This window comes from Pinus tabuliformis, chromosome 7 (genome assembly GCF_031772625.1).
Source record: "Pinus tabuliformis cultivar Carrire ecotype Pingquan chromosome 7, CPIR1, whole genome shotgun sequence".
NCBI lineage: Eukaryota > Viridiplantae > Streptophyta > Pinopsida > Pinales > Pinaceae > Pinus > Pinus tabuliformis.
The window spans coordinates 348,946,638-348,968,262 of NC_142293.1; the positions used below are offsets into that span (position 1 = coordinate 348,946,638).

At 38.7% G+C, this 21,625-nt stretch overlaps 1 pseudogene; it reads right to left on the minus strand.

Moving 5' to 3' along the window:
• Window positions 1–18,451: 18,451 nt before the first annotated feature.
• LOC149247383 (nuclear transcription factor Y subunit B-1 pseudogene) lies at window positions 18,452–19,615 on the minus strand (annotated as a pseudogene).
• Between the last annotated feature and the right edge of the window lie 2,010 nt (window positions 19,616–21,625).

The window sequence follows — 21,625 nt, forward strand, 5'->3', positions numbered from 1 at the left end:
AGTGATGACTTGCCTTAAATCTCTGTTTGGTTAAAATTTCATGTCTAATATTTTGGTTCGATTTCGAAAACTTCCACTGAAAGTTCCAAATTTGTCATATGACAGGTGGATATGTTTGTTTTGTTGGAATTGATTGCTGTGACAGTAACATAGTGTATGCTGTCGAAAACTTGAAAATCAAATGGGTCCCTTAAATTGGTTTTCTGGTTACCAGCAATGATGATAGGTTTATTGGCATATATTGTATTGGGTTGTTTCATAGGCATTTGTTAAAATTGTTCCCGTCTCTCCAAGGCTTGAAAATAAAAAAGAAGGAAAAAACAGATCCAAGCAGAACAAATATGAGCAGATAGTTTCGATCAAATTAATACTCAGAATTTTTAAGAACCAAGTCAACTTCTATATGAACTCCATCATATTCAGCTGCGGATTAGGGACATAAATGTTTGTCTTACTGTGTTTCAGCCTCTGCTTTCCTCAATACAGTACACCAAAACTTAAAACGCACCAAGACAATGTGATGAAACTAATTTGCTGTACTTCTACCTGATTACCACCGGTATGAGAAACATGTACCAGTAGTTATTACTGACAGAATAGCAGTTTAGTGATTCTCAATACAAAAGGTTTAAAACATTAAATCAGATATGAAAGTTCAAAGTTTGGCACAAGTATGTATCTTTAATTCGTTCATTAATCGTCCTATAAAGATACTTCTTACAATAAAATACTCGAGAGAACCGGTGCGACAGCATAAGTGTGTTCTTTCGGACTATTTGTGAGAACTGTGGATTGTTCAAGAAGAAACTTTTCGAGAGTATTTACTATTAATGTGCCCATCAGAAGCAGCGGAAGTAGGGCAACCAACGTGTCAACAAATAACAAGCTCTTCTAGTCGTCTAAATCATGTCCCAGGTTCTATGCATATTAACCATAGGCTTGATGGAGTGCAATAACCAAAACTAGGCTAGCTGCCATTAGGATCCAACTCCCTGTATCTTGCTTATGTTCTCACATAGTCTACTGAAGTAACCTCGTCTGTTTGTGCAATTTAGAGATAAGTTCTATAAAATAGGGAGTTAGGAAGAAGAATTTTAACACAATCTAACCTTCTAAAGGTCAAGCTATTGCCCATATTTTAGCTCTGTTTACTTTGTCTGCTCAGTCGGACCTAGCAACAAGAATAGCTGTGTTTTACGTAATTTTCTTTTATGAATTTCTGTCAATACTGTAGCATCTAAAAGTGCATTTCAGCAGTTTCCTCGCACTACACGATTATAGGTTTTTGAAGTGCTGTTACTACCAAGTTAAAAATGCATCACAGTAGTTTCTTCAAATTGCAGAGGTTTTGAATTTTGAAGTCTTGTTGCAACTAAGCTAGTTTAAGAATAATCTGCTCACCATAGAACAAGGAAGACATTGTTGGAATGAGCTATGTTGCGGGGGAGCGCCCCGCCCCCCCCCCCATTCGAACCTGCTCCCAATTCGCGCTCCGGGCGGGAGCGGGTCGGGAGTTCGGGAGCGATTTCGGGAGCACACTCCCGATAAAAAAATTTGCACTCCCTGCCATTTTAGGAAGCGCTGTCGGGAGCGTCACTCCCGGAGCGAAATTTTAAAGCCCGGGATCGCTCCCCAATCGCTCCCGGGCTTTAAAATTTCGCTCCGGGAGCGATCCGGCGGGAAAAAATTCCGCGGACGCAAAAAAAATCAAATTAAAAAAAAATAAAATAAAATTGTTTTAAAAGCCCAATGGGCCTAAAAAAATTTCATTATCACTTCAATGAGTTGAGTTTCTTGGAGAGCAAGAGCAAAGGAGCGAGGAGCAAGCCTGCAAAGAGGTAAGTAACTTAGTAATTTAGTTAGTTTAGTTAGTTTAATTTAGTTAGGTAGTAATTTAGTTAGTTTTATTTAGTTTATTTAGTAAAAAAATCATGAATTTTCATTATCACTTCAATGAGTTGAGTTTCTTGGAGAGCAAGAGCAAAGGAGCGAGGAGAAGCGAGGAGCAAGCCTGCAAAGAGGTAAGTAACTTAGTAATTTAGTTAGTTTAGTTAGTTTAATTTAGTTAGGTAGTAATTTAGTTAGTTTTATTTAGTTTATTTAGTAAAAAAATCATGAATTTAAATTAAATTAATTAATTTAAATAAATTAAATTAATTTGCAGATTCAAAAGCCTGCAAATATCAAACATCATGAACCTGGCTATATTTCTTGGCATTTTCTTCTTCTTGGTACCTTTTATGGTTATTATAGTGCTGGAGAGTAGGAAACGGAGGGGCCAAAATGAAGAGGGGATGAAGAAGCTGGAGAAAGTCGAATTGATGAAAACCCCGGTGAGGAGGCGCTGGAAAAGGGTGAACATGACTCTCAAAAGACTAAACAAGACCAAACCCCATTGTGGAAATATGTTAATAGGGCTGAAACAGGGAGGGGGTGGAACCACTAAATTTCATTGCCCCCATTGCAACAATGATTACACAGGTTCATACACCCGTGCCAGAAAACACCTCTGCAGGAAAAGGCCATGGGATGGAGACAAACAAATAGAAATCAAAAATTGTCCAGTGGTGTCAGCAGCGGATAGAGCCAAATACATAAGGGAAGAGGAAGAAGCCCAATACAAATCAAAAAAATCAAGGGGTTTCTTTGAACGAAGCTCACAACCACAAGCACAAAGAACTCCTTCAGCATCCTCCCAAGGCAGTGGATATGGAGGCACAGGGTCATCATCTTTAAGGCGTAGAACCATATCAGATTTCCTTGATGAGGGGTGTAGGAATGATGTGGATTCAAAGATTTAGAGGTTTCTCTATGCATGTGGGATACCATTCAATGTTCTTCGCTCACCTTATTGGCACGAAATGGTTTCTGCCATAAATGATGCACCTAAAGGATACAAGAGCCCTGGGTATGACAAGGCAAGAACCGTTGGACTTGATCATGAAAAAGCAAAAATATCACATTCTTTAAATAGAATGACAAGTTCTTGGACTGACCATGGGGTGTCCATTGTATCTGATGGATGGACAAATGTAAAAGGCAAGCCATTGATAAATGTTCTTGCTGTGTCTGTTAATGGTGTTGTCTTTCTAACTGCACATGATTACTCAGACAAGTTCAGGACCACCATCAACATTGCAGAAGCATTACTTGAAACAATTGACCGTATTGAGCCATACAATGTCATCCAAGTCATCACTGATAATGCTGCTAATTGTAAGGCAGCGGGAGCAATTATTGAGGATAAATACCCCAACATATTTTGGTCTGGATGTTTGGTTCACACATTGAACCTTCTGATGCATGATGTTGTCAAGAACAAAAATGCACAATACCAATGGATTGGTGATTTGTACAAGAAAGGCAAACAAATGATAAAATTTATTACAAATCATAGCAATACCCATGGCCTTTTCCGCAATCACTCGATATTGGAGTTGTTGAAGATTGCGAAGATCAAATTTGGTAGCTATTACCTCACCTTCAGGCGCCTTTTGAAGGTAAGAGAGTCATTGGCTAGCATGGTATCAAGTCCACATTCGCAGGTATTAAAGGAAAGGGCAATTAATGCAGCTGACAGGGAAGGCTTTGAACTGCTGGAGGAGGCCGCTCTTGATGGTCAGTTTTGGACAAGTGTGAAGCAAGTATTGGGTTTCACCAAGCCCATTTATCACACGATTTGGTTTACAGATACAGACAAACCAGTGATTGGCGAGGTGTATGAGCAAATGGATACCATGTTGGGGTAAATAAAAGATATTGTTCATAACAGAGATCCCAACTTGTACAAACTGATTCATGATTGTGTGTGTAAACAGTGGAATAGACTTAATCTTCCACTACATTGCTTGGCGTATATCCTTACGCCAAAATACTACTCTACAACTTGGTTGGGCCAACCTGCACCAGGGGGTGGGATTAGGACCAAACCCCATTTAGATCCAGAGGTAACTAGTAGATATTTGCAAGCATTAGAAAAGTTGATGCCTGATAGGGAGGAATGTGCAGTTGTGTGCCTTGAAATAGGAAAATACTTCAGTGCCACTGGTTTGTATGGTAGCTTCCATGCAATGGACGACAAAGATAGATTTGATTCTCTCACATGGTGGGAAACATATGGCGGCCAGGGACTTTTGCCAAAATTGGCAAAAAAAGTTCTTTCACGGGTTGTAAATACCTCTTCTGCAGAGAGGTGTTGGAGCACCTACAACTACATACATAATGTGAAAAGAAACAGACTCAATGAAAACCAAGCAGAAAGCTTGGTTTATGTGCACTACAACTTAAGGTTGTTGAGTCATTACTGTGATCGGGCTTATGAGGATCCCACATATAAAATTTAGGACAATCACCCAGAGGATGACAATTTGGAGGATGGCATTGTACATCTTGAAGAACTGGAAGAGGAACTTATAAGGGATGAAGATGAAGCAGCTGTAGCAGCCATGCCACCTCCACCTCCACCATCCAGTAGCAGTGCTCGAGGTCCGAGTCTTGTTCCTTTGCTGTCGCCACCTCCATCTACACCCTCACGTGGAGGGCATGTGCCTTCTAGTTCTAGTCGTCAGTCTGTACGGGAGACTCCTAGAAGACCACCACGACCTACTTATACTCCTGGAGACTCTCGTGGCAAGGGCCACATGTAGATTTACAATTTACTTGTCTTTTCTAGTTTCTATTAGACTTTAGTTTTCATAACTATTGAGTTTTGAGTCCTTGACTCTTGACTCTTGACTCTTTCATATCATAATGATATTTTTTGTAAACAATATATCACTGTGACAATGAAAATTTGAAGTTTGAAGTTGGAAATTATAACTCATTGGTAATGATTGTGAATTATGAATATGAATCATGATGCTTCGTGAAAGACTAAAGTTGTTTCATTTCATTTATTTCATGTTAACAGTTAGAAGTTAGGACTTAGAAATATCTAAGATATTACTTCTTGTAATGGTTAAACTTAGCTTGCAAGTACAACTTTGGTGATCAATGATGATAAATGTTATATATTGAATTTTCAATTTTGAAAGCTTGAAGTTGAAACTTTAAAATTGAATTTGATGAATAATGGTTCACGAGACTCAATATGTTGCAGTTGTAATATGTATTTTAGTATTTTACTAACTTGTGGACATGGTTGATGAAGATTATAATTTCTAGATGATTGATCATTGATGTGATATGGTTCAATGATCAATGATCAATCTATGTTTTTTTATGTTTTTTATGTCTAATTCATCATTCTACATGTTTTTGTTGACATATATGTATCAAAAATCGCTCCGGGATTTGCTCCCAAACCGGGAGCTTCTGAAAATGGTCGCTCCCGCTCCCGCTCCCAAGTAACATAGAATGAGTAATTGCTATTTATGTGTTACTTTATCATATCAAAGGCTGTGATTGTTATTGTATTTGGTCATTGTGAGATAGAGTTTATCTCTACGTGAATAATTTCTTTCTAATTTTTAAGAGGTTGATAGATCTACTTGAATACGAGAAATTCTCTCCAACTAGTTGGCTCCTATTTTGCTGTAGATTGAGGTATTCTGTCAATAAGTTGTTATTGTACTTGTGTGTCTTTCTTAAATCAAAAAATGACACACATACATATTGAGTAGAACACAAAAAGACAACATTTGTTGTGTGTGGAAAAAATCTCTACTGTCCCATTTGTCTAACATGGTAATGGCCTGCCTCTCTCACAAGAGGGGTCAGTAATCATTGCACTTCTACAATTCTGATCCACTGTAAATATAGGACTAGTGTATGCAGGAGAGTAGGTAGTTTGTTGTGAGGTGACTGCTACAGTGCGTCTGTGGAGGTGTGAAAACTACTGTTTGTCCAAATGATGTTGAGAGTGATCTTAGTTTTTCCATTGCATTGGTATGATAAGTGTGAGATTACATCTTCAGGTTGAAAATGCAATTTGTGGCTGCCAAGAAGGCACGAGAGGAGTTTTTTCCCCTACAATTCGGACCGTGTGAAAGGGGCTTCTATATATAACTGTTGTCTAAAGAAAACGCCACAATCTGTCTAGAAGCAGCCACCCACCTGTCAGAGAAAGAGGAGTCACTTGCTGTATGCAGAAGGCATCCAGCTGTTGCAGCTGTGTAAAACCTTGTCTTTGGGACTGTAGCTTACACTTATGTCTGGACTTTGGGGTTTAATAAAAGCAAAGGAACGTTAAAATCAAATTAAATATTTGCATCAAGCTGGCAGGTTTGGTAGAATGGTGCTCTTCAGCAGAGTTTATGGTGGTTTGCAGAGTACATTTTTGCATGCTTCTTCTGGAAGCAATGTAGCATAGGCTCTTGGCCATTCTCCTGTCTTTGTTCCAGTGTCCGCAAAGAAAAGGTTATATTGGTTTTATGATTAAACTTCTCATGGGAAGGGTTTCTGCTGCAGTATTCAAAAGAAAAATAACCTGTAGCTGCCCCTGTTGATGCAAAACCAGGTTGAAATGTTGAAGTTTCGGAGTCTTGCTGACCAGGTAAGGGAATTGGCAATTGTTTTGGTAAGACAATCTAGGATGAAGGTTTTTGAAGTGGAGAAACAGAGAGGGGAGAGCCTTGGCAGCAAACCTCTCCAACCACTTGTGCACCAGCAGTGACAGAGAAACCAACAGCGTCAGAACTATAGACACTACAGCCATCGAGTTTCGGAAGTCTCTGACCACAAGAAACGAGAAGGAAGCCTTGTCATTAGAGGAGGAGCTCAGTACCTGCCTGCCAGAAGAATAGGCCTACTTTTTGTCCTTTAGTGTGGCCTTTGAATACCGTATCCGTGTGCATGACTCAGTAAACTCTTTCCATGAAGAAAACAACAAATAAATAGTTTTATGAGTTAACTTCTGAGGATGTGTTATTTTTGGAATGTTTTTACTAGTACATACTAGCTCATTGTCGAGAAACGAACAGGCTGGTTACCAAGTGCACGTATGCATTGGCACCTTGGAAAGTCTTGTAGGATGATTACAGTGCATCCTTACGCTCGGACAGATGAGTCAAATTGATCACATGGATTAAACATGAGGCTCGTTGCACAAGTACAACTGGGTTGAGCGAAAAAAATTAGTTAATGTAATTATAAATGGATTGTTGGTTTGAGTGTTAGTTTATGTCCCTGTTGAAAGCATGGTTCGTTCATTGGATCAAATGCTGCTTGTATATGTTGGCATAGACTTGTGATGGAATTGTGGGAAGTGTCTTGGATACAATGATGCTAACATACTTATTGAGCTTAGCTAACTCAATACAGAGGTAAAGTGGTTTGTTAGAATTATCTGCTCTAACAAATCACAGGTGCTATGGAAAGTCAGCAAAAATCAGATAACGATTGGACAATGACCTTGAAGATGCAAAGGTTGAAGACACGGATAAAGACTTTATGCAAGTGAAATACTCAGAAAAAGATACAGGTAGAAGCATTTGGTAATATGTATCATTAGCTCTTGTTGATATTTTATTGTCTCAGCGGAAACACCATGTGATGTAAAAATCATTCCTAAGTCTACTTGCTGAGGTGTGTGCTCAAAGGAAATAATAAAATATAGCTACATGTATTGTTTTCTTTAGTCATTCCTTGATAAAAAGTTGTTTGAACAATGAGGCACCATAAGTCCTCAAATTGGCAGGTGCATAAAATGTAATATTGACACGGATACATCCTATATCCAAACTATTTTCCTAGAGAACTAGCAAGCATTGTATATGGGTACCTAGGTGTCTCAATAAACGGAAATATGTCCATGGTGTGGACAGATGCTCAGTATTTACAGTCAGGTTGATTAGAGTCTTAGACTCTAGAGTACAAGTAGTCTCTACTCAAACTATGTAATACTAGTGTTCAGTGCAAAGGTATGGTTGGTTCTGAGTTGGTATGGTATTCAAGATGATAATGCTACAAGTGAATGGAGGAGTATGGACAATTTGGTTTAGAAATGGAAGCAAGTAGCTACAAAGAATAGTCATTCATTGGTTATTGAGGCAATTAAAGATACAATGAAGTTGCCTTGTTGTCACTGGAGAAGCCAAGTGATGATGGAAGAGTTAATTGGAAGGTGAAATGATGGGTTCACAAAAAGGGAGACATGGTTCGACGTTCTAGATTTAGCATAGAGTTTTTGGAGTTTCATCTGAAGGATGCTGGTTTTTCTAGTAGCAGTGGAGATCAGATGGTGATAGACAATAAAGGTAAAGTTTGTGTGTTGTATTCAATAAAAGAAATGACCATATGTGCATGTGAATCGCACCTTTTATTTGTAGCAAATCTAGGATATGTATAAATCCTATGTACTGATTGTTTGAAAATTTTGAATTTATATCTTGCCTAGAGTTTGCACTTGGGAGGAGTATTGTAGTTTTACCTAGGCACTATTATAAAATCTTTTACCTAGTCCCTCCATGAAATGGAGTATGTTAATGTATATCCCTATATCTTTGTATGTAACATGTAAAGTAATTTTGTTGTAATCCCTAGACAAGCATGCGTACCCCTTTGCCATGTCTCCATGATGATTGGATAACTTGTATGATAGTGCAGAACCTCTATTATGGAATTTGTTAACACTTGGAAAAGTGGGTCATGTGTCTGCTAGATGCTCTATGAGTGGACCATGTTGGTTGCAGAATGTAGACTCTAGGAGGTGCATCTTGTTAGTTTTGTAGCATTGGACAGGGGTTCTAGTCTCGACTTTGATCAGAGAGACTTAGAAACACATGATCTCCAAAACCAAGAAAGGTTTCAGGAGAAAACACCTAGAGATGGGTCAATTAAGTTAATTGATCAATAATTAAATATTTCCTAAGTCTAACTTAGGAAAAGTGATTAATTAACAATAATTAATTGAGAAAAATGTGAGATTTTCCTAGAAACTCACACGGATTGAGTTTGAAATGATCTTTGTCGTTCATGGGGATCTAATCATGGTCGTTGGTGAACCCGCGAGAGATTATAAGAGCAACTCGATGGGTAGATGGAGAACAGACCAGTAGTGCGAGTTCCTTGGCAGATCGAGCTACCCAGTTGCAGAGATCGAGCAAGGGAGAGAAGTTCGAACTAGAAGAAAGGCAAAGTGAAATTGAGAGAGCAGCAAAGTCATTTCCAGCAAAGTTTATCAGTAGCAGAGCAGCAGTAGTTGGGAGGCCGAATTATTTCTGTAGAAAGCTCGAGCAACCAGTGCAAGCAGCGAGAAACCCCAATTCGAAGTGCCGGAAAGTGATCGTTTCATTTCCAAGAGGTCGAGAGATCACCTAGAAGGCAGAGTGAGTCACTTACAAGGCTAGAGGGAGGCAGGATGGCTCATCTAGAGCCATCTCACAGGCAGTGCGAATTATTTAGGCCAAGCAGTGCGCATTTCTGGCCAATGCAAGTTGCTGGAAGGAAATGCGAGCAGGGCTAGAGGGGCTGAGTTTGGTTGCAGAAGGGAGGAATTTCCTCCAAATAATTTTGGGAGTATATTTTGCTGGAGGATAGCCAGTGTGGCATCCAAATTTGTACTCAGAATTTTTACTATTGCATAATAACAATAATAAAGCCCTCATCTATTGCATTGGTTTTCCCACAATGGGTTTTTCTGGGAACATTTGTCCAAAATAACGATGTCATTTTTATTGTGTTTGTGCTATATATTTCTCAGTTCCAACATTTTATTTTCCATAGCATTTTTACGGTGAAAATTGTAGTTGTGATTTTATTCGTTGTTTGTCGTGGAAAATAAATTGCACTTTAATAATCAATTAGAAGAATAACTTCCAGTTGCTGCAATATAATTGAAAATTTCATACCTACAAACCTTAAATTTTTGTTCATTCAAGGGGATTTCATCAAGAAGTTGAACCATGTACCTGAAGACATCCTACTAGACTAACAACTACAATGGTTAGGTACTCATCTATTCCAATGGATGGTTGATCCTTTACATGGACTTTGACGGCTTGGTAATGTATACATGATCAAGGTATAAGATGCAAGTGACAAGTTGGAGCAGATATAGACTTCCTTGATTAGTAAGTTCTTCAATTCTTGGTGGAGCATTAGATGTATTGGACCAGTGACAGCTGATGATGAGGACCTTAACTAACAAAGATTGAGACAAGTATTCACTAAAGGGGACTGTTGGAATGAGTAACTCCTACTTGTCTTATGTGTAACACTTCATCATATTAATGATTGTACTTGTTATTTTATTGGTCACTGTGAGGTAGAGCTTGCCTCTTTGTGAATAGTTTGCTTCCAAGTTTTAAGAGTTTGTTAGGTCTAGATGGATATGAGAGATTTTCACAACTGGTTGGCTCCTATTTTGGTGTGTGGTTGGGGTATTCTCTCAACAAGTTGTTAGTGTACTAAGATAGTGAGTCTATCTTAAGGCAAAGCTTGATGTATTTATCTCTATACAATTATTGGTTGTGTAGAACACCAAAGAAACACAGTTTTTGGTTCGTGGAAACAATGTCTACCTTCCCATTTGTCTAATAGAAACTACCATGACTAACTATGAAAATTCCTTTCACACCAACTTCCAGCATACATGGCAAGTCACACAGGAGTAATGCTCCAAACAGAACAATCCAACACCAAAAGTGGGACCTTTGAGATGCATTGCATTGTCTGTGAGACCAGGACAGAGTGAGCTGCTTAATAAACGATTATATATATATATAAACCCACCGTTCATCTTTTTGGCTGCTCATTTAGAGATGGCAAACACAGCCTTTTTGTGCCATAATTGTTTTCAAACAGGAAAAGTTGATCACGTTAGCTACATGCATTAAGAACTTAAATCTATCTCAATTATAGAGATATATGACCCAACCAATCTATAACCTCAACAAGCCATCATCTAGACTCTTTAGTTGCTCATTTGGATCTCCTAGAAATGAGGAGCCATTATTGTGCCATTGTGAGATTACCACAGCAATGAAAGCTCCAAAACGCTTACCAGACTTTGGTGTATTGTACGCATATTACAGTTTTCTTATAAGACTTCAAAACATACACAAATAATCGAAACATCAATAAGCCTCCTGATTCATTTCTATATTTATAACACAAAAAAGGCATCATTTCATATTAACCTCCAAAGACATTATATAAACTTAACTGACAGTTTTACAAAACAATTAAATGATGGAATACAATGCATACACCATCAAACATGGCCTAAAATTACTTGCAGAGATGGCAACATTAACCAAACATCCAACTAGAGAATAAAACCAAGAGAATGGCTTCGCAAAAGGTATTTTTCGTGAATAATCCAGTCAGATCCATTCCAAATTATCATTGACATCAATATCAACTTACATTAAGACCTCCAATCTCTACATAATAGTTATTCCCAAGGAAAACCTGCATCTAAAAGTCTGTGTAAATCATTGAATGCTGCTTCTATCCAGAAACAAAAGTCTTTTGACAACTAGTTTCAAATTATGCCAAATGCTATAAGAATTTGAATGAGTAGCCCTAGTACTGAGACCAATTTGCCATATAGGAAATCTGTCTCCTTCCACAATTGTGAGACATACACAAAGTCAATTAGGGTCATCTTCCATAAAGACAAATTGCCAGAAACAAGTCAGGATATCTTTCTCATGACAACCCAACAGACATAGAAAAGAATCCAAAAGAATGGATGAATCGTGGTAAAAGGCATAGCATCAGGATCTCTTACTCAAGGCACCACAATATTTATTCAGGGCGCAGTTTTAGGACATTTTAAATAGACATAAACAGGAAAATAATGAGGATTATTGGCCCACAACTATGCACCAGAACCAAGCCAATAATGTCGAAGGTTTAAACCTTGGTAGGACAGTATAGTTAGAAGATGTACATGTCCAAATGGTAAAACATGCACACACCATGTTGAATCCTTTGTTCAGCAGTATTTCCAGATTCCAAACTGTTCACACCATTTATGCTAGCAGCAAGGTTACAGGCATAAAGTCCATGTCACAAGTCTAGCAATCACTTCCACCTGTTTACTTGCATGCCTGGGCAGAATAAGGCTACAAAAATTTGTATGGATGCAACTCTAGGACATTGCTCCTAGCAAGCTGAAAAACAAATGGTGTTTGCACTAAGTCTGTCTTAAGGCAGAGTGAAGAGCAGGATCCTAAGAATGCTTTTATTAAAATAAATGAAAATGTAATTGACAAAATCCTACCTCCCTGCACTGATAATTATTGAAAACCTGCATTGTCATCTTTTGTAGGACAAACTGGAAATAATTATCTTATTCCATATGCAGATGCAGAGGAGAAATTTGTTATGGAGGCCAAGAGTAAATCGGCATTCTCCTTAAAGCTTTAAAATAACCAAACAAATAGATCCAAGGTTGGTTGCAGAAGGAAGACAAGTAAATTGTGCCAATTAACTATAATCTATAAGAAATTTTTAGAACCAGCTCAACTTCTATATGAATCCAATCACATTCAGTTCTGCAATTATACAAAATGCACATACATGTTCAGTCTTACTCTGTCTCGTCCTGCACTGTCATGTTTAATACCATCCCTTAAATTTATACAGAACATCAAAATTTAAATAGAAAAATAACTTGAGGAAGCTTCCCAGATGCATTTCTACCTAATTACAACCTCAAAGACAGACAATGCATAACAATAGTTATACTCACATAACTATTATAAAAAAAAATAAAACATTAAATCAAGCACTTATTTCCAAGCTTAGCACGAGTCTATCTTACCAGTCCAACAGACTAATCAGTCTGAGGAGACATTGAATAATTCATTCGTTTATTGACATATAAAGATCCTTCTTACAGTAAATATTCGAGAAAAATGACTGCAACAACAGAAGAACGATTTTTTGCATCATTTAGGAGAACTTTGATTGCTCGGCTAGTAGAAGTTCTTCAATAGTCATATTAATATGGAAATTAAAACTGGATGACGAAGTACGAAGATGAACATGTCATATACCAAATGACCCGTTCTTCAAATCATCCGGATCATGTCTGAAGTTCCATACTCATTAATCCCATGCCTGTTGGGGGGTGGTAACCACATCTAGTCTGGCTTCCATTAAAATCCTATGAGCTATACAGTCAACACCTCATGGCCAAAGGGCAGGCGAGTTTCCCCTTGACGTACCAGAGGATTGATCATATATTCAGACTCAGGGCCACTGCAAAGAAGACTCGTCACCACTCTTTCAAATTTTATTGTTGCTTTGTAGAATTTTAGAAAGCATTTGACATGGTATTTAGATTCTAAAGGCTTCCTGTTATTGGCATTTCAGATACGCTCCTAGCCACCTTCATGACACTATATGAGTCTATGCTTTGTTATCTTCTTACAACGCATGGCCTCTTAGACTTTGTTCATACCACCCTTGGAGTCAAGCAAGGATGCCCCCTTTGACTGACCCTATTTGTGGTCTACATTGACAAGCTAGAATCATTTCTGTACAAACACATTCAACACAAAGATGGTTGCCTCCTACATTAGGTGTTGATATCCCTGCTCCTCTTTGCTCATGAATTGATCTTATTGGCCTCCCCCCCTGATGGCCAACAAGGACAAATTGATGCCCTGGTTAAATTTTGTGATTTTCAACAGTTGATGTTCAAGCTGGGTAAAATCAAGGTTGTGATCTTCAATGTGTCAAAGATTTTTTGCTCCAACCTACATTTCTACTTCCACAAGGATTTGATTAAGATTGCTACAACCTATACCTATTTGGGGTCCAATAGTATTGTGGAGCCTTGTTTTAGCATGTGTCCATCCCTTCAACCTCAATTTAACAAAGGGTATGGCTCCCTCTTCCTCCTGGATTGACATTGTTTCCAAAACCAATTTCAGGACATCTCATTCAAACTACACCTCCTAGAGACAATTATTATGGCTCTGAGCTCTAGGGACTAAGTTTGTTGCAAATCAACTTGGCAAGGACTGAAAGAATCTGGGCCTTACTTCTCAAGCGCATCATCTAGTGCAAAGTTGCAAACATATGGTCCCCTGGCACATTGTTCAAGTAGAGTTTGAGACCCATCCTTTTTTCCGTCATCTTTCATATAATCTCCTTCCTACACAACGTTTGGAGAGGGCCTTGGCCTCTAGGAGAGCAAGTTACCCCTACCTAGTAGTCTACTCCTTTGAGGCCCTAGCTTTAGTGTGCTCCACAAAACATACACAAGTTTGGTACTAAAAGGCTTCTCGGCTTCTCTAGTTGTTGACAATCTCCCCAGACCATCTTAACCGTCCCGATGCCCCCTAGGTACTCTTTCGATGTGCCAAGCCACCTCTCAACTAAACATGTACTAAATCAAGCCATCATAGAGGAAAACTATAGATGGTACATCCAAGTTACTTGGACGGAAACCCAATAGAACCTAGGCCCAAAGATAGCAGACTACCTAAGGCACTTCTTGAAGTTTTGGAATGGCATCATTGTTCACCCCCCCATACATATAAATACCTTGGATGTACACACTTAGGATCTCTGTGCGTCAATTTGAAGAAGGCTGCCATACACTCCAAATTGAAACTAACCAACACACCCCATGGTTAAACAAGACTTGCCAAATGTGCCACTTATAAAATCCAAAGACAAAGATGCATGTCATTTTCAGGTGTTCCTTTTACTATGCAATCAAAAGACACTATCACTACCTATAGGGACTCAAGGTGCTCCATCTTCACTTTCTTGTAGTTTCACAACCAAAGGTGCCTAGCTCTCTTCTTGAGAGAGATACTCAAACACAAATCTAAATCCCTACGAGCTTTGTCCCATCATGTGACCACAAGGAGGATCAACTTTTATTTCTAAGTTTCCTCGTCAAATTGAAGCAACAAGCAACGAAAATCACTAGGTTACTTCGAATCATATAGTAGTGAGGCCTCAAACCTCCTCACAACCTCCACATCATAGTTTTTAAACTGGGTCAGTCTGACTCAGACTTGGCCTAGTTGACCGGTCTGAACCACTCACCAGTTCGACTAGGCTCTTAAACAGGTTTGGAGACTAGTCCGTTACCAAACCCGCCGAGTTGGTTCCATTACTGATCCAGCTGAGTTGGTCCCTATTTCGGCCAGTTCGGTAACGGACTAGTCGAACTAGTTGAGCCCGATATAAACTGGTCCGACTTGGCGATGGAAAAAAAGGAGGGTTGTGGACTCTAAAAAAAATTGTCTTGTTTTACTAAATCCTAGCCCCTCTACCCCTCTCTCACGCCTATAAAGGTAACCCAACCCCTTCATATTTCCTTACAACTATCTCATTGCATTTGTCTGAGCATTTGTGAGGAGTTTGTGAGCAGTTGGAGTTGGTTTTTGTAGCAGCATTGAGGAGGTTCTTGTGCGATCTTTGGAGCAACATTGAGGAATTGGGTTTTGGAGCAACATTTGCCATTGAGGAGTTGGTTTTTGGAGCAACAGTTGTATTTTTTGTTGTAGAGACAATTTAAATTTTAGAGCTTCCTTGGTTATGTGTTTTTGTTCTAATCTCCATATATTACATAATACATGTATTGGACAGTGCACTGGGTGCCATTTTGATATAATAGATATATTCATGAGAATACTTTGATCATATGTTGTCTTCTCTCTATTATTCTGATACTTTGAGTTTGGAAACATGAATGAAAATCTTTAAAAATATGTTTTTTCATAAAAAATTAAATATTTAATGTACTTTTTTCAAAGACTGAGTCATTGGAATCAACTAGTTCGTGTCGATACCGAGTCGGAGTCCGAGTTAGAGTTGACCCTCAACTGGTTTCAAGTCCAAGTCTGAGTTTTAAAACATTGCTCCACATTCCACCCCCGACCCCCTCCCCCAACCAAGCGATCAACCAACATCTTCAAGGCCTAAGTAGAGTTTCCACACCAAACCACAGACCACACATACAAACCAATGCTAGATGGGTCTACAATAGGGTACCTCCCTCCCCTTCAAACTGCCCCCTGGATTTAGTCAAACAAGGATCTGTCCAGAGTTTCTTTACTTCAACCTTGGGTGGTAGGAGAGAAGGCCTTCTTCATTCCTAATCCCTTCATTGGGATCATATAGTCAAATCCCCTCAGACCTAATCACTTGTTCGAGGACATCATCTACCATTGCATCAGCCTCTTAATGGTACTCAATAACTTCAATAGCAAGCCAATACCTCGATCATCCGCCTCCCCCCTCACCTTCAATCATCAAGATTAGCACACCTTGACATCATCTCCATCTCTCTCTCACTCAACACTAAGATCTCAAGTCTCAAACCCTTTTACTGTATCATTGCACTTATACGATTGTTGTATCTTTTGGTTAGACTTAGCAATGCGCTTAGCTAGACGCTTAGTCATGCTACACTCTTTTCACTTTCTTTTGCTTTCAATACTGATACTGGCATTGATTTCACACTATCACAACATATTCACACTTGATGCATCTTTCAGCCCCATTGACCTACTTTGGCTTCATTTGTTGGACATTAATAAAATTATCTTATCTTAAGTTATCTTATGCCCTCTATCTTGCTTATATTCTCATATAAATCTATGACATAATAGCAGCTCACTTGATGCATCTTTCAGCCCCATTGACCTACTTTGGCTTCATTTGTTGGACATTAATAAAATCATCTTATCTTATGCCCTCTATCTTGCTTATATTCTCATATAAATCTATGACATAATAGCAGCTAGTGGTGCAATTACTAAATTAGTTGTATGTAATCAGGATTCAGCAGGGGAATTTATCGTAAAACCTAATTTCTTGCATCCCAAGCTATCTCCCATTTTTAAGCTCAATTTACTTCATCTGCTAGATTGAACCTGGTGGCAAAGAATAACTGTGCTTATCTTATTAATCTTCTTTTAGAACCATACAAACCATTCCAGGCCAAACCATAAAAGTAATCAAAAGAAAATCATCTAAGAAAAACAAGCCTATTGCTGAATGTAAACTTGAAGCAGCCGTAGCAAAGCCAGGACAAGTGGCTTTTTGGTCAGAATAATTTAAATATATATAAAAGGGGCAAAGATTATGGCATTCAATGACCTTGCCACCCGGTCCTCCAGATAAATTCAAAAGCCACTGCATTCCAGGATGCATACCAGCAAAATGAAAACATCCTTTGAAATAGTGCGGGTGGCTTGTCCCCACCTCAAAGCCGTATTCTCGTCGTTGCTGTTGGCCCAGTCTCCCATTAAACAGTGGGCTAAGGCCTGTGTTTTGTAGCATATTTCTAGTAATTAATGTCATTGTAGTTTAATATAATCCTGCCTCCAATTATGTTTAGCCTGCATACTTCTTTTCATTAAGAAAGGATCCTTCAACTTGAGGGGTTTCCATGGAATGATTTGGAACTAGAATCAGAAAATATTAAACTGCACTTGATTTACTTGTAGATAACACAAGTACCCCTTATGTACAAAAGTTCAAAAGTCGTGTGACGAGTCATAAAATTCATATTGAAAACAGGCAAACTATAGTTTCAAAATACAAACAAGTGTCCCAGAGGGCGTATTTGTTGATATGAGTACAACGGCAGAATTAATGCACCACCAGTGCAATGAGAAGGCAGCATGAGTAAAAACTATAGGCCTTTTCTGTGATGTATTTGAGAATGAAAAGTTGCAGACAGTAGGAAACTGGGGTAGAATCACTTTTCTGGAATTCATTCCCAGCTAATGCATCCAACCCAAAAAAGTGAAATCCCTTGCATCGGTATTCTAATTTGTAAAATTTATAAGAAAATATGCACACTACCAATTTGCAATTAGCAAATTTAAAAGAAAAATTGAAATAGGGGCAACCGAAATCTAGCCCAGAAAAGATGACCAATGTTCGCTAACCATTCGACCCTTTCTTAAACGTTCCAATTGGTAACACTTCACCCCATTTGATAGAGAACATTGCGTTAAGAATCCTGCCAGTGCAGTATGACATGAAAATAATACGCATGAACAAGCAAGTTTAAATCCGTTGCCCTTTCTTTTTGATCCAGTATATGAATGGAAGCCCATATATTTACTCTCCAGAAATTCAAACCCGGGGTCTAACAAATGGAACTCATAGTGTTGACAGCAAGACAACATTGGAGACACCCATATGAAGAAGCAACAAAGAGAAAAGCGCACAGGGGAGACTTACGAATGGAACTAAACTAATGAAAAATCAATGGGTCAACACAAGTTAAAACCTCCGAAACTGCGTTGTCGAATTGTAACAGACAGAAAGCCAGAAAGCAGAATTCAGTGCAGTTTGAGGGGTTGAAAAAAATATTCAAGAGAGCAAAAGTTAAGAGGAAAAGAAACAAAAATGACAATAGGGAGTCAGATTGGTTTCTAGTCTGCCCCATCAAATGACATATGACATGAGCTTTAACGTGATGAGATTAGACCAGGTACAAGTTCAGGGCGACTCTGACAGAATAGTAAAACTACCCCTCAGCACTTAATCCTAAGAAAGACAAATATTTGTAATACAGTTCCAGGGCCTGTTTCTTGAACTACTTAAAAGAACTAAAGTTCCTGTAACTGCCACACCAGACAGAAAGCCAGGGGGCCCAATGCTGCTAAAATCCATAAAACCCAAAAGTAACATTATAGCAAAAAAAAGCCCACTGAAGAATGTTGAAAAGAAAACAGTGACCAAGAGCACATGAACTGTCACCATCATTAAATAACAAAAAGACTGCAGCTTCATTCAGTCAGTCATGCACAGCTACAGACTGTACAATGCAAAAGGGGGCAAAAAATAAAATTCAAAAAAGTAAACACTGAACATCAGAGAGGAATTCAACTTTACGTTTTATAGTTTAAACTTTACAGTCTCCATTACCATGACCCAATTCCATCTCTATCACTTCTTTACAACAACAAAACGAACATGCCACAGTCACCTTCCATGCCCGAAAGCTCCACCTCCGGCCACGTGGTAACCCATAGGACCGTGGGGCGAATGGCCATATGGATGCGGATCGCTTCCGTTCACATGGTGGTGGTGCTGCTGGTCGCTCTGTCTGGGCGGCGCCGCCATGGAAGACTTCTCCCCCTCGAGCTCCCTGTACTTGTTCAAATATATCTTGAGCGGCTCCACGTAGTCTTCGAAGCCGAGGGTGGTCATCCCCCAGAGAAGATCATCACCGTTGACGGTTTTCCGCTTCTCTCTCTGGCACTTGTCAGAGGCCTCGCCGGTAACGAAGCTGATGAACTCCGACACACATTCCTGCACCGTCTCCTTCGCGTCTTTGGAGATTTTCGCATTCCCCGGCAGCGCCCGCTTCATTATCCGCCCCACGTTCGCTATGGGGAGCAGGCGATCCTGCTCTCTGATGTAGTTGCCATTGCCATTCTTCGTCGACTGCCCTTCTCCTCCGCCGCCTCCTCCTCCGCCGCCCGACTCGTTGTCTGAGCCCAGGCTGCTGTCCGGGCTGGTGGCGGCGCCGGCATGTTTGCGGTTGTAAGCCATGAAAACGATGAGAATCCAACTGAATGAAGTTTTACTCAATTAGGTTCTACAAGGTTGAAAATTCAGAGGCCCTACTCGATGCCCTTAATAAGCCCCCGGTCCCTTGGACTTCAATATTCACTGCCCCAATTACAATATTATTTGATGAAATCCAATTGCTTTTCTTGCTCCTCCTTTTTTCCAAAGACTTCCTAAAGTTTACGTAAGTGCGTGTAGCATATATTAAAAAGTGGGATATCATGTCGCCTGGGATCAGAATCTGATTTGTAATGTAATTTAACAATGGTCTGATTAAAATATTTTAGTGCTTTTTCTCCATATCCCTGCCAACACTATTTTTTTATATTTAATTTAACAATGATCTGATTAGATTAGGGATCTCTGTGTACACAATGATTTAAGTGCTACAAACCCTATTTTTCCGGATTCAAACTTCTTTAAATCCTTACCTTTTTATTTAGGATACCTCTTCCAATTTAATACATTATTATACACTAGCCTAAATCTTTTATTTTAATTTTGGATCTACCTGATGGATTGAACCTTTCTTTATTCAGAAAATGGATTGAACCTTTCTTTATTCAGAAAAAGAAAGGTATATTTCAAAAGATTTGATCTTTTTAATAAAATAGATCTGAGATTAAGATGACTCTAAAATAATTTAATTATAAATATTAATTTTATTTTTTAATTTTATGTAATTTGAGTGAGTCAATATGTTTTATTAATAATTATAATAATAGATATATTTTAACTTGGGATTTATCAAGCGTCGAAAGGGATTAAATCTCTCAAGGTGCAAACGTTTCTTCAATAATTTGAGGAGCATACATGGCGCACAAATTACTCACAAAACAATTTGTATATTCACACTACACAAAATCGAATTACATGCCACATATATAATGCTCATGAGATCCAACAGATTCCAAACAAGGAAAATATTGTTGAGAAAATCTCTCAACAAAACTCCAACAACCAAAAGACCAATCCTACCTATTGTAAGCATTATTCCAAGTCCCCCCTTTAATGCTCACATTACATCATTACAAAGATTAATACAAAAATGACAAATTACAATTCACATGTCAACCTTGTCTGATAGGTCTTCCTCGGTACTTATCCCCACTCTAAAGTCTCCCGACAATGCTCTTTTCACCACCACAATTTTCGAGCTTCCAATTCAACTCATTTAAGACATAACCGCCTCTAACCATCTTTGATGAACTTTGTATAATTGGTGCTTCTCGATCTCCCGAAGGACAATCTCGATATTGGACTGTATCCAATAGTCAATTATGTAATTGGCCTTTCTACACACATGGATCTCACAATGGCAATCATGCAACTGACATTTCTACACACATGGATCTCATAATATAACCTGTAACTGATGCTCTTGAAGCCTAAAGCACAACAAGATCCATCAACATATACAGACTCATACAATCAAATTAGCGATATGTTCTCTCGGCACCTAAGAATGTTGAGAACAACTAATTTGAACTATATTTCTTTGTTCAATAATTGATTATACACTTTTTACAAACAGACTTACAAAATACAACAAAAAAACTATTTAACAAAGAAAGCAACATAACCCACGACAACAAGACCAATAACTACTCTCCTCCAAATGGAAACTCTTCCTACTTGCAAAGTGAAACATGAAGTCAGCCACAAAACCTCATAAATAAATCAGATTTGCATCAAAGGAAGATCGATGCCACCCTTGTTTCAGAAAGGTATATTCTACGACTCATAATCAAATCACCCTCACCTCACTGTCGCATGAATTGCAGGTGAGGCGCCTAAAAGAAGAGGAGAGACTTATGTAATGCACTAAACCATAACACGTCATTGGTTGCATCAAAATTCATTAGGATTACTTGTTCTGATAGCGTCCAAGATGAATACGCCTAATTTGTAACGTACCTCCATGGTCTACCTGGAAAAATAACCCCTAATCGCCCAAAAATTAAAAATTTCCTTAGATATAATTAATATTTCACGTTCCCTTCTCCTAGTTGGACTGTCACATCACACTCAAGAAGTAACCTTATACCATAGACCCATTATTTCTTCTTCATCGAACGATTTTTATAAACACAACCATAGATGGAAGGGAGGAGGAGCCATAGCATGCAAGCATCAAGCCTCATGTGACACACATGGTTTCGATATCCTCGAC